The following is a 12,416-nucleotide window of genomic DNA, read 5'->3' on the forward strand; positions in this document are numbered from 1 at the left end:
CTCCATTCCTAACTGCACAGAGTTCACAGTCTAGATGGAGGATACTTTGGACAAGAACTTGCCACCAGGAACACATTCCTGAAGAGGACCGGGCATACAGGGTGCTCTGAGGAAATGCAGCAAGAGGATAAAACATGACCCACTCAATCGGTCACCAGCTCCGTGTTGTTGTTGACAAATTCGCCCAAGTTCCAAAAGGCCACAGGCATCGGATTACTCGGCCCAGGGGCTTTCTATGGCTCCCAGAAGGTATAGCATCAGGTCCTACCTCTTGGATTTTATTCAGAATTCCCCTCAATCCTCTCTGGACATTTACTGCCCACTCCTCTTTTAGAAACACTTTCATACTCACTCCAATAACTGGATAACACAGGCCTTGGGGGGATTTTGAGTTTGAATCCTGGCTCTGCTTTATGGCCTTTAATATCCGTGAATATTTATCAGAGGCCTGTTCTGGAACTCTGTACTCAGGATACAGAGATAAGTAAGACATATTTGTCCCTGTTCTTGAGCAGCCAAAGAGCTAGTTGGAGCTCCTTGGCCTCAGTTTACTCATCTGTAAAATGGAGGCAATAATATTAGTCTTAGTTTATAGTTGGTAGGCATACCAAGTGTCTAGCTCTCAGCAGGTGTGCAACAAACATCAAGTCCTCATGCATTTATTTTCCTGGATGCACCTTTGCTCAGACCTTCCCCATGCCTATGTCCTTCCCATCCATCTCTAGTACTTCATGGCCAACACATTTTTAAGACTCAGATGAAAGCTTGATCCTTCTGTAAGCTTTTCTTGACCAGCCTAATGGCTTCTTAGAATTCCAACCACTCCAACTGTATGAGTCTTAATATTCTCCCCCACTGTATGGTCCAATTAGGCATTTTTTAAATTTGTGTCTTACCCCATCCTAGCTTCTTATCTCTCATGGTTCTTTGTATCATGCTTTATATCTAGTTCTTGTTCAAGGAGTAGCTATAGGTTGGTTTGCTGATTACTTTATTATTGCAAGTCCCAGAAAGTAGGAGGTAAAAATATCACACAAAATTGGGCCATTCAGGGTTCAGTCCCTCCTAAAAGTTGAGACAAGAGGACCATTCTTAATAGAAGCCCAGTGATCCCCAGACCTAAATGGTCACTTCTGCCTTCCTGGCTCCCAAAGCAGCCCAACTGTTCATACCTTTGCAGGGACCCCTTCCACCCCAGGGCAAGGAAATGGCTGCCAAATTGCAGCCATAATTGGGAGGCCGGCAAAGGAATGGCTAGAGGCATAATAGCGCTCCAGCGGCCAAGCCAAAGCATCCACTTCCCTTTCTTTTGTATGACGCATGCATGGTTCTCCCCTCTAACCTTCAGGCATGGTGGCCACTGGGTCTCCCAAGACCTCTCTCCTCTCTGGTTCACACTCCATAGGACCATTTAGTCTCTCAGGGGCAGAGAAAATAGAGTGGCTTGAATAGCTTTATGAGTCACAACCAAAGCCAAGAAAGACAGAATCAAATGAAAATACTGTCTGAGTCGGTTTGCCAAGGCAAAGGTTGAGGGAGCCTGGGCTGCTGTCATTGATACAAGGGACTCTGCCTTTCATTTCCTCTTTGAGTTTCTCCTGAGCACTGTGCCAAGGGGGCTTCAGAACCCAGTCAAGGACGCAGGTGCAGGGACTCTATAGGTCAGATGGCAGACCTCTGGGCCTCAGAAGAGGAAGTCACAGAATTTGGCTTGACGTGTTAGGGCAGAACACTCAAAGGGATGAGATTCAAGGAAAAGCAGGAGCTAAGGAGGAAAAGGCCATTCCAGCTAGTCATGGCTGAGGACAGAAAATTCATGGTAGCCCACTATGTACCAGGCAGTGTTCTCATTGATTTTTATACATCATTTTATTTCATCCTCAACATAGCCCCATAGTTATAGGTATTACTGTTATTAACATCCCCATTTTGTAAGTAAAGAAACTGAAGCCCGGGGGACTGAGTAACTGGAACAAAGCTGGAAAACCAGTAAGCCACAGAATCAGGATTCTAACCCAGTTCTGAGTGACTCAAAGCCTGCCCCCTCCAACTATGTGCTACATGGCTACCCAGGAACCCCAAAGATGTGTCACTCCTGCTTCTTCTCCTGATACCATTTCCTGAGTTACCTGGCTATCTCCAAATTTTTGGCATCTGAATAATTCCTTTACAGGCCAGAGGCAACTGCCACTCATGGTCAAAAAGGAAGGATACCCCAGCAACCAGATACAGAATAACAGTAAGTAGAGAATGCAAAGGGTTAGGAGGCTTTGTGAGCCAGGAAGGCAAAAGCCAGGAAGGGCACTCAGGTCTGGGGGATCACAGTACTTCTATTGGCAATGTTTCTCTTATCTCAGAATTTTTAGGGAGGGTTGGCTGCTGAGTGGCCCAAAACTTAGGGCAGTTTGTATGATTTTTCCCCCTCCTTTCTTCTGGGGCTTGTGAGCAATCAGCAAACCAGTCCACGGATACTGTCAAACAGAGGTTGCATGGTAGAAAGTTAGAAGGAAAACAGTCTGGAAATGCCAGCTCTGTCACCATGCAAGGCCCATTTATATGAGTTTTCTCATTAAATTTGTGTGACATCCTTGCACAAAAGACATTATCATTCCCAGTGAGGAAAAATTAAGGTTCAGAAAGATTATTTTTTAAATGAATGAATTTACATATGTGTGCTTGTTTGTATTTATCCCAATTTGTGCAAGACAAATTATAAGGAATCCAGTGCAGACAGAAGGTAGAAAATGCAGCATGTGGCCCAAGTTTGCTACACATTCTGTGCTTTACTTTTTTTTTTCCTATGCTTTGCAACTCCCCACCTCATGTGTCCTTTAATCTGGGACAACCCCCAGCACCATGAGTTCAAAATAGAATCCAATAAGAAGAGGCTCAATTTACCTGTGAATCTTCAGGAGCAGCAGACAAGTAGGGGTGGGCACATCTCACCTGGCTGAGTGGTCAGGTGCTTTTAACAGTCAGCAATGTTCATCCAGCCTTACCTCTCAGGGTCCTGAGAGAGAGCTGGGCTGTGGGCCACTGCAACTTACAAACTGCATGACCCTGGGCAGACCATCTAACCTCTCTATGCTTTGGTTTTCTCATCTATTCACATTATGGAAATACTAACAGTGGTAGCTCCTCTTCACTGAGTGCGGACAGGAATATAAACCATTTGTAATCAGAAACTGCTGCACAAACACGTGGCTTAGTTTTAGTCCTACCTGGGTTAGGCTACTAAATAGTATGGACCCAATAGAACTTAACATGATCAGGGATGATCACAGAATATATTCAACTGTATTCAATAAATATATTTTGAGTACCTGGCCCTGTGATAGAAGATAGTCAGATGCTTTAAAAAAAAAAAAAAAGAGTGCCACAGTGTGTTAGGTTCTAGAACTGAGGAGATGGAAGACAGATAAGGTATGCTGGGGGCCCAAGTAGAGGCTGGTAGAGTGGACCTAGGGCAGATGGGAAAGCACTGCCTGCCCTCGAGGGGACACTGGAACTGAGGCTTGAAGAATAGGTAGGAATTGGCTAAGTGGACACAGTGAATGCATTCCAAGCAGAAGGAACAGCACAGCCGAGGCACAGAGGCCTGAGCAGGATGGTGTGCAGAGGGAAGTGTGCTAGGCCTGGCTGCCATGCTTCATTACAAAAGAACAGGATTTATTCAGCAGGGAGATGTCACTGTAACTACCCTGTATCATGACTTTCCATAGGCAGAAACATAAAGACAGCCCCAGATCTCACCCACCCAAATGATTCCCAGCATTTTTTGTGCCATTTCTCACTCTGATTAGCAAGCAATTTCCTGAAGGCAAGCCAGTCCACCAGGCACAGAATATGAGTTCCAACTCTTTCAATGAGCAGAAATCTACTGGTTCCATATTCTTCTCTGGGGAAGGAGAATCAGCTGAAATGAGTAGTTGTTTCCCATATTTACATGGGTATTTTCTTCTTATTTGAAATGCTTATGGACAAGGACTAATCTGTTAGGAAGGCAGAGAAAAATTGTGGTCCCTGCTACCATAGCCAAGGAAGAAGAACGGGGGAGTGGGAGAGCAATAAGTTTTTATCAGAAAAATTTAAAACTGATTGTTTGGAATTTGAGAGGAGACCCTAAAATTAGAGAGGAACTTGGAGGCGATCTTGTCCAAGATGCTACTCAAAGCAAGGCTCCCTTATAATACAGCCTGGCTAATTAACAGGCATCAAGTCTTGCTTGAATACATTTGTTTATTAATTTGATAATTTGATGGATCTTAGTTCTGGTGGAAACACATACATTCACATCAAAAAAAAAAAAAAAGAGAGAAACAGGAACATGTGGAATCTTGGAAACAGACGTAGAGTCAAATTTGGCTCCTCTACTTACATAGATTGAATTACTATGACCTTAGGCAAGACATTCAAACCCTCTGAGTTCGTTCTCTGTAAAGAATGGCTTATAAAACCTTCCTTGTCGGTGTTGATGTGCGGATTAAGTGGAATCATGTATATAAAGTGCCCAGCAGAGTTGGCTGGCACACAACCAACACTCAATAAATGGTAATTATTATTATCTCATTAGCCCAAACTCCCACCCAAGGCAGAAATCCTTCTTTAAACAACCCTGACAAACCAGAGAGCTATCAAGTCTCTGCTAGAATAAATATTTGTTGATTGATTTGGTAATCAGTTGATTCTAAATACCTGGGAGACACATAAACACACCACACACACACACACACACACACACACACACACACACACACCCTCCAGGATTATTTCTCCAAGTCTTGTGTGAGGGAGATGCTTTATCAACAAGACCATATCCCCATATCCATCCTGTTGGGTGATATTCAATGGTTAAATTTGCAGCCTGGAGCCAGAATCCAGTCACTGCAACTTTCTGCTCCATGGTCCGCTTCCTTAACCATTTTTTTTTTTTTTTAACCACACAGACTCCTTTGAAGACCTTCCCAGACAATGCACATACCTGGAACAAATTGCCTACAACTTCAGGAGTGTCACAGACTTTGTGAAGGGCTTTGTGCCTTCCGGGCTAAACTCCTCTATGCTGGCACATCCCCAAACAAGGCTCTGAAATTGCAAACACTGCTCCTTTCTCCCGACAGGCATCTCTCTTGCCATCTCCTCCCTGTGCTCTTCCTGGAACTTCAGAAGAGGGATGCAGTGCTGGACTTAAGCTCTGCAATCAGTGCAAATTCCAGTTTCCCCATCTAATGCATCTTTAAGCCTCAGTTTCCTTGCCTACAAAATGGCAATTGTAATAGTGCCTGTGTCACAGAGCTGCTGTGAGGGCTGAGGGGACAGTGCGTGTTGATGCATAGCACAGTGCCTGCACAGAGGAAACACACAATTGAAGTTTGCAATTGTCACTTCTCTTCTTATGTTATCTGTTCCCTTGCTCTCCTCCTCCCACAGACATTGCAGTTTGCCATTGTTCCACTTTAAAAGAAGCTCCAGAAGGTACACTCAGCTCCAGAGAACTGGAGATAGCCCTGCATGCCATGACCTAGGTGTCAGGCAGGGGGCACTCTGCCCAAGTCAGACTTGGGACAGCAGGTGACATATGCCAGACTTGGCCCTGAGAAGCTCTGATTGGGATTTATAAGGCCTATGATTACTAAAAGACAGAAAAATTCAAACTACCGAGTGAAAAATCAGTGGTACAGTAGATTCAAAAGCTTAATAAACAAAGGATCTTGGGGACAGGAAATAATACAAGGGATCCATGGAGGTATAACATTTGAGAATTCTGGTGTCCTTCCCCTTTTTGTTTTCCTGCCTCCTTCCCTCCCTCTCTTCCTTTAAAGAACAAGCATGTATTGAGCAGTTATGTATGCAAGCCTTGTGCTAGGCACTGGAAATGAGAGATGAATAACCATGATTCCTGCCCTCTCGGAGCTCACAGACTAATGGAAGAGCCGACTTACAGAAAGAACACAGTGCAACAAGTTCCCCAACAGGGTAAGCACACGTGCTGAGGCTGTCTAACCCTGGAGCCTCAGACTCTTTGAGATGCAAAGGAATAAACGATAATTCCCAGAAAAGGTGACACTCAAATGGAGACCTGTCAATCATTTTTATTAGGCATTTTTGCTGGTTACAAAAGTAATAAATACTTTTTGCAGGAGATTTGGAAAGCACAAGGGTGTCAGAAAAAGAAAACGTCAATCATTATTTCACCATTAGAGGCAACCACTAATACATTCTGAAGCATTTCTCTTTCCATCTATGTACTTAACATCAATGAGTTCATCATGTCTATACATTTGATAGGCTCCCCAGTTTACTTAACATTGAAACATAAGCACTTTTCCATCAAGCTCAGTCCAAATGAGTGACCCCTGGATCTTTGATCTGGGGGACCAAGTCCAGGAGCCTGGAAGCCAGGGCTGGCCCAGAGGAGATATGACAAGCTGGGTTTTGGTGAGCAGGTTGAGTTGGCAGTGCTGTGGAGCATTCCACCCGGGGAGGAACACTGAAGATGCTGGAGAGCTGGGTGTGGCACTCAGGAGACAATTCAGGCCTAGAGGGTCCTCAGGTGGTGGTTGACGCCATGGGGATGGATGAGATCCCTCAGGGAGGGTGTGCAGGGTGAGAAGAGAGATGACTAGGGTAAGGTCCCTGCCCTCTAGAAGCTCACAGTCTAGTTGTGTTCATGTGCAAGTCATTTACCCCCAGCTAGATTGTAAGCTCCTTGAGGGCAGTTACCATTTCACACACAGCAGTCCCTCGCCAACCATGGGGGTTAGGTTTCTGAAAACCCCTGGGGCAGGAGAAGTCAGGCTTGAGGAATTTAGGACCTTATTGGGGAAAAAATAGGGTTAGGGGAATGAAGTCACCAGTGAACTTGTAAAATTATTATATTTTTACATAATGAGAAATGACAATGACAACATATTCAAAACACTGAATATCAGTGACACAAATTATCAACATATTCTTCGATTAACAACATAAATTTTACAACTTATTTTCATGTATCATCTATCCCTTTAGTAGAGCTTGCCCCTTCACAGCTACAACAATATGCTTGTAAATTCACTTTTGCATTGCTGGAAAAAATACACTTGCTAAGAGTCCTTTTCTTATGTGTGGTTTCCCATCCAATTATTCAGTGCATTTTGGTTTTTATAACTCCAGGCTACTGACACCTGTCTCTTGGTCCCACCCACAAGTGCAAGCACACACCTACATCCTAACAGGTAGGAGTGTGTTTCTGAGGTCTGATCCACCCCCTCCTACTCTCCTCTCTTCCCCAATTTTACTACAAACACCTCTCCTCTGCAGCCATTTCACCTACTTCCCTCTTCCCCAACCTCTGGGCAGATTTCATCAGTTTCCCCATAGGAATGAGCAAAGACTCCTGACCTTGGGATTCTCCAAGGCTTCTGACAAAGTATGCAAACATGAAGTTGTCAATATTAGAATTTGGTGTCTTTCTTTGGTAGACACTAGCATATCATTCACTCACTAGCTCATAGTAGGTACTCAATGAATTCTTGTTGAACTGAGCAATTTCCAAAGTAAAGGATGTGGACTTTTTTTTCTCTTTCCCCATTCACTGCTCCAAATGAATATTAAACCTTCACACAACATAAATATTGAAATATTTGTAGGCACATTTTATTTTCCCTTCTGGCAGGTCATGATGACAAGAGGCAGCTAATAGATGCAATCTATCTGCATTCACGAAGGCAGTTTTGAGTTCCACATGACATGCTGTCAATAGAGTCAAAAGATATGGCCCTTTAGTGAAGGAATTCTCCATATTTTCCAGCTCAGACCACTTGGATAAAGGAAAACACCTACTAACCAACGATTCTCCCATGCACATTTATGACAAAAAGGTTGTCGCCATGACTAAATGGGAGGACTAGCACTGTTTTTCATGAGATATCAACAGAACCATGTCTTTTAAATGAAACAATAATCAGTTACATTTATACAGCACTTTACATTTTACAAATGCTTTCAGGTACATTTTTATCTCACTTTTTCTTCACAGCAACTCTGCGAGGTAGTCAGAGAAGGCACTGATAGTTCCATTTTGCAGATGAAGAAACTGAGGCTTACTCTAAGGAAGGGACCAAAAGGGGCAACTCACTAGTCAAATTTGATACCCTTTCCATCTCCCATCACTGTTCTGTTGCCAGTTGGGTTACAATGAAAAACACAAAACTAAATTGCAATGCTGTTCCACTGTCATGTAATTGCCAGTGCCCAAGAGGTAGCCCACCCCTCGACACTCACATTCTCCCATTCCTCCCATCCCCAGTTGTCTTCCCTCAACCACTATCCACTCCACAAGTCAGTACCCAGCCTGGCACATGAAGAACCTGAGTCAGTACCAGAAATGGCATTCAGCACTTCATGCATAGAAGCAAAGCTATGAGGCCAAAAAATCCGGGGGGTTGAGGGGGGTGGTGGGGGTGGTTCACCAGTCTTATCTCATTTAATCCTCTGCAAAATACTCACAATGATCACCCTTTCAAAGATGCAGAAACTGAGGCTCATCATGTGTATTAGCTTGGCCATGGTCACATGCCCAGAGAATGACAGTCAGCATTTGAACCCAGCTTCAGTTCCTGGACAGCAGGGCAGTCCCAAGAAAGCACTTCACTGGCTCAGAGCCACATGTGTTCCATTTCAGCCTCCCAGCTCAGAAGGACCTTGACCCTCTGCTGAAGCTGCTGCCCTCATGGCAAAGCTTCTTACAAAGGGTCCTCATCTGGACTAAAGCTGGATCACCTGACATAATAATTAAGCCCCAAACAGTCCCAAATCCTTTGTGGAAAAGAAAATCTGCTTTTTAAATGAATTCACACAGGCATTTTGGTTTCAATTGCAATGAACCTAAAATTTCCAAACAAGGAAGTGGGGATTCAGTCCACTTATTCATTTCACTGGATCTTTAACCAAATGGCAAAGGGGAAAAAGCTCAATGAGCACAACTAAGAAAACATAAGGGTTAAATTTTATGTGTGGCTGCAGAGAAATTTAAAAGCCAAGTTGCAGAGAGAGAAAGTAGACTAGAGGCTGCCAGGGGATTGGGGAAGGGGAAATGGGGAGTGACTGCTGAATAGGTACAGTTTCCTTTTGCTGTGATGCAATGCCTTGGACCTAGATAGAGGCGATGGTTGCACAACACTGTGAATGTTTTAAACACCACTAAATTGTACACTTTAGAATGACTAGTGGTTAACTTTATGTTCTGTGAATTTTACCTCATTTTTTTTAGAAAAAGAAAATAAAAAGAATGTTGCGTGTGCTGAGCAAGGAGTCTGACAGATAGAAGATGCCTCAGGAAGTGTTTATATGCACAAACGATTGGAACACACCCACCTGCTCAACATTAAGATAAGAGTTAGTTATGAAATCCCAGGACAAAATACTGTATATCTATTCAAAATGATATATATGGGGAATTGTAGAGCCGTAGAGAAATGTTTATGGTACAATAGAAGACAGCGGGGGGTGGGGGAATAGTAGACAAAATAGTAGACAAAGAGGACCAGATGAAGCTGGTCCTCTTGTTCCTGAACCTGTGGATGTGGAAACTCCTAGCACAGGGAGTGTGCAGCACCAGAGAAGACTGTGTGCACATGTGCATTTGTTGACTTATGTCACTCTGCATGCCTGCGTGTGTTTATGCAACAGGCAGAGGGGAGGAACTTCAGAATTACATTTTTTACAGCTTGACTCTTTGGTTTAGTAAATTGTTATGCCTTTCAAATTCACTAGTAGTAATAATGAGGAAAACAATAACAACAATAACATTATTATTATTATTAACATTATTATTATGGCAGGTACTATTTCTTCGGAGGCTTATGAGCTAGGCACCCTCATAAGCGTCTCTCGTGCATCATCTCACTTACTGCTCACAGCAACCCATGAGAAAGGAACTCTTCCCAATTTTCAGTGGGGGAAACTGAGGATCACAAAGTTAAGGACTTCTCCAAGGTCACACATTAGTCAAGACAGAAACAGGATTTTAATTAGGTCTGATTGATGCTCGTCATTTGACAGGAAAGGGAGAGCATAGTCAACATTTAGAATTGTAGAAGAAGGCTTAGAATGTAAAAAAAAAAAAGGCATTTTTTGAAAGACACATAATCACTTTAGCTAGAAATAACAACCAGTAACACTCTAACATGTTTACTTGTAATTGTTTCTATGTCTTTTACATAGTTGAAATAAAGCTATAGATGCAATTTTGTCTACTATTCCCCCCACCTTCCATTGTACCATAAACGTTTCTCTGCATCTCTACAGTTCCCCATATATATCATTTTGAATAGATATACAATATTTTGTCCAGGGATTTCATAACTAACTCTTATCTTAATGTGGAGCAGGTAGGTGTGTTCCAATGATTAACACATATAAAAATGATGTGGTAAACATTTTTGTCCATCTAATTTCTCTGAATGCATCGTGATTTCAAAAAAAAAAAAAAAAAAAAAAAAACTAGCTCCTAGATGTGCTGTTAACTGCATGTCCTTATCTGGAACTCCGGATGGGCGAGAACCCCATCTATGGAGGTGTCTACAAATGCACACATCTGGCCCTGCCCCAGAGCTGGGACCAGAATCTCTACGGTGATCTCCAGGTTGGAGTGGGGGCTTGCTTTGGTGGTTCCAGCCTTAACCACCGCACCAGGGCTGATGTTTCTTGGCCTGACTGTGCAGACATACAATCTTGACCAAAGACAAGGTTCTGTTCTCCCTACACTGTAGCACCCGAGACTTGCTGACAGTCATTGTGGCATGAGGCTCCTTCCATCTTTTGGATTTCTGCCACACCCCCAGCCTATCTGCTCTATTATTAACCTAGTGCATTTTTTCTTCACATTCGACTGACTCTTTGTTTCTGGAATCAATTTATTTTAAAAGGAAAATGTATCTCATTATCTTCAGTGAAAAAAACACCATCTTTTCATGAATAGAAAAAAGAAGGTTAAAAAATGAATATGATGAACAAAACAAGGTGAATACTGTTGCCTCCTCATCTAAACTCAGGTCTCTGTTAAACAGGGAGATGAACAAGCATTGGCGAGGTATTAAATACCTACCAGTGCCAAAATCAGGCTTTCTCCTCCACTAAATCAGAAAGATTAAAGAGGAAGTGAAACAAGACTTTCTCACCATGTGATCCAATGTTACTTAACACTGTGCTTAGGTAACACACACAACCATTTGGTCCCAGTCCCCCGTGGAAAACACCTATCTAGTCCAGCCTTCTCCATTTACACAGGAATAAAAGAACCCAAGAGTTAAGCGTCAGGCCTTTGTCACATCTAAGCCTGGCAGCAAAGCAGAACGAAGAATCTAGGTCTCCTGGCTCCTAAGTCTTATTTGATAACTCTTTAAAAACTTTATTTTTAAAAAAATATGGGCAGCAGAGTATACAGGGAGAGAAATATATATTTACTTTGATCTCTCTTTATCAGATCCCAAAGCATACTATGATAGAAGAGGTTAAGGAAACAAAGCATATCTGTATCAAAAGGAAAGCAAAAAAATTTGATCATCAAGTAATTATTGACAATCTATTTCTGTGCCAGGCTCTATGCTCTGTGCTGGGCCCATCAACAGAGAACAAGAGACAGTTTCCTGCCCCTGACCCCCAACCTGTCAGTGTATGGGGCCAATATTTGGACTAGAAGTGGCCTGTGTGGACTGATCATTCACTCAGTTCATTGCTCCACAAACATGTATGAGCACCTACTATGTGTCAGATTTCCATAAATAATTTTTATGGGAATATTGATGGTCTTTTCCAGACAGTTACTCTGATCATTCTACTTACTGCTAAGAGTCAAACATAAGAATGGCAGGATTTAAAAGTTAGGCCAGTTATAGAAAACTGTTTTATAAAACTGATGCTGGATGTCTTAATGAGGGATATAATTTAAAAGCATTAAACAGTTTAGAAACTGTTACTAATAATAGCTAACAAGCAAACCAATCATGTAATTAGTAATAATCAGCTAATATTTGTTAGATACTTATGATATGCTTGATATCATGCTAAGCACTTTTGTAGATCCTGACTCAATACTCACAAGAATCCTGCTCACCTGCAATACACAGACTTGGAACCAAGGCTTACAGAGGTTAAGTAACTTTCCCAAGATCCTGCTGCTAATAAGTAGCGAGACCTAGATACAAATCAGGATAGGTGACAGAAAGTTAAAACCTCCCAAAATGTAAAAGACATGCTTTCTAGAAGAAAAATATACATTTGTTGAAATTTGTATCACTTTAATTACATTCACAAAGAAGAGGGGAAAATTTTAACCTCCTTCAAAGTTCATCTACTAGTTGAACTCTTTATCAGTAGTTAACAAATGGGTGAAGATAGTGTTTCCCAAACTTTTCTGTGCTAAGAATCACCTG

The 12,416-nt window shown here is 42.4% G+C and overlaps 1 protein-coding gene and 1 non-coding gene across 9 annotated transcripts in view; both read right to left on the minus strand.

The window, feature by feature from the left end:
- Positions 1-12,416, minus strand: part of TENM4 (teneurin transmembrane protein 4) — a 3,006,191-nt gene that overhangs the window by 735,827 nt on the left and 2,257,948 nt on the right. The window lies entirely within an intron of this gene.
- MIR708 (microRNA mir-708) lies at positions 6,635-6,721 on the minus strand. Its single transcript, NR_035982.1, has one exon. It is a non-coding gene; the product is annotated as a microRNA mir-708 (primary transcript).

Source organism: Pan troglodytes, chromosome 9 (assembly GCF_028858775.2).
Source record: "Pan troglodytes isolate AG18354 chromosome 9, NHGRI_mPanTro3-v2.0_pri, whole genome shotgun sequence".
In the NCBI taxonomy this organism is placed as follows: Eukaryota; Metazoa; Chordata; class Mammalia; order Primates; family Hominidae; genus Pan; species Pan troglodytes.